The following is a 1,621-nucleotide window of genomic DNA, read 5'->3' as shown; positions in this document are numbered from 1 at the left end:
GGCTTCGTAATGGGAAAGAGTGTGCAGCATGCTCTTATCCTGCGCTTAAACTTTCTGTATATGGCGATGCCGTTGCGAGCGATGAACAAACAAAAAACTCATTACTCTATTTTGCAGTAAATTATGGAGTGGAGTTGGAGATGTTCTTAGACTCTCTAAACGAATAATATTAATATTCTATTGTTGTTTCTCATTAATTAAGATATATTTCATATCCCCTATTTATTGATTGAGAATCATTTAAAAAGTTTATACTAATTAAAAAGTGATTCGGTTTAAGTGTCTCTTAATTAAAATGTTAATTTAGTTTACGTGGCAGCTTAAGAATCAATTGAAAAAAATGTTGATCCAAATCTAATTACTAGAGAAGATTATATTAACCTAAAATATAAGAAGTGTATGTTTTTTCCTTAAATAAAAGCTATGAAATTACTTAATATGATTAACATATATATGGTAATTAATGATTATGAATAATAAATATTTGATAAGAATTTTTGCATCTTTCTTCATTTTTGTTTAATTTTATATTATTAAAAAAATTAAACAATCACATTAACCATATAATTAAAAAATTAGATTTTTTTCTTATATGTTATATTTTGAATTTTTTAAAATGACTTTAAATTACAAAAATAAGAAAACCTTATATTTTATATTTTTTCTTGTTAGATTTTTTCTTGTATGTTATATTTTGAATTTTTTAAAACGAATTTAAATTACAAAAATGTAAGTTTTCCTTAAGCCTATGACTAAAAGCATTAAAATAACATGTATCAATTCGATAGTTGATATGAAACATTTCAAAACCATATGGAAGATAAATATCAAAATAATTCAACTGTGAAAATAATACTGTTCATTTTTTTCAAAAATGTGTTCGATAGAAAAAATAAGGTTATTGTGTCATAATTTGTTTAATGTCCAATCCGATCAATCCATGATATATTAGTTACAGTTTTGTTCCATAATTTTTAATAAAAATTGATCTGATCCATCAGAAAGAAATTATATAATAACAACAAAAAAATATTATATATGTATAATTAAAATGATCAAATATATAAAAAAAATTATCAATAATATTTACATTTATATTATCCTAGTTGTTAATATAAATGTACATAAACTAATTAATATTACAACAGTTTACGTCAAAATTTAGTAAAGTGGATAGGAAGCACACGTAATCTCTGGTCTCCACTGAAACGTAGTTGATTGTACAAGTACTTTAAATGCTTACTAGATTAAATACGCGTCTTGCGCGGAATAAACATTATATATATAAATCATTTTATGTATTATATATTCTTACATATTATGAAATAATAAATATATATTGAATAATTAAAAACCAGTAACTATTACATATATAATTAAATTGGTGCGAACGTATAAATCAATTTTATTAATCCAAACATTTTTTTAAAAAAAATTTGATAGGATATGTAATTAAATTTAAATGATATTAACATACACAGTATATTTTTAATATTAATGTCTATTTATTTTTTTTTATTTTTTTAAAAATAATGCGTTCTACTCATATGTTTTTTTTATCATGTGTATTTTTAATAGCAAAAACTTTAAATTACTGATAACAAAATTTTCATTGTGGGAT

The sequence above is a fragment of the Brassica oleracea genome, chromosome C5 (assembly GCF_000695525.1).
Source record: "Brassica oleracea var. oleracea cultivar TO1000 chromosome C5, BOL, whole genome shotgun sequence".
In the NCBI taxonomy this organism is placed as follows: Eukaryota; Viridiplantae; Streptophyta; class Magnoliopsida; order Brassicales; family Brassicaceae; genus Brassica; species Brassica oleracea.
Note: the sequence above shows the minus strand (reverse complement) of the source record.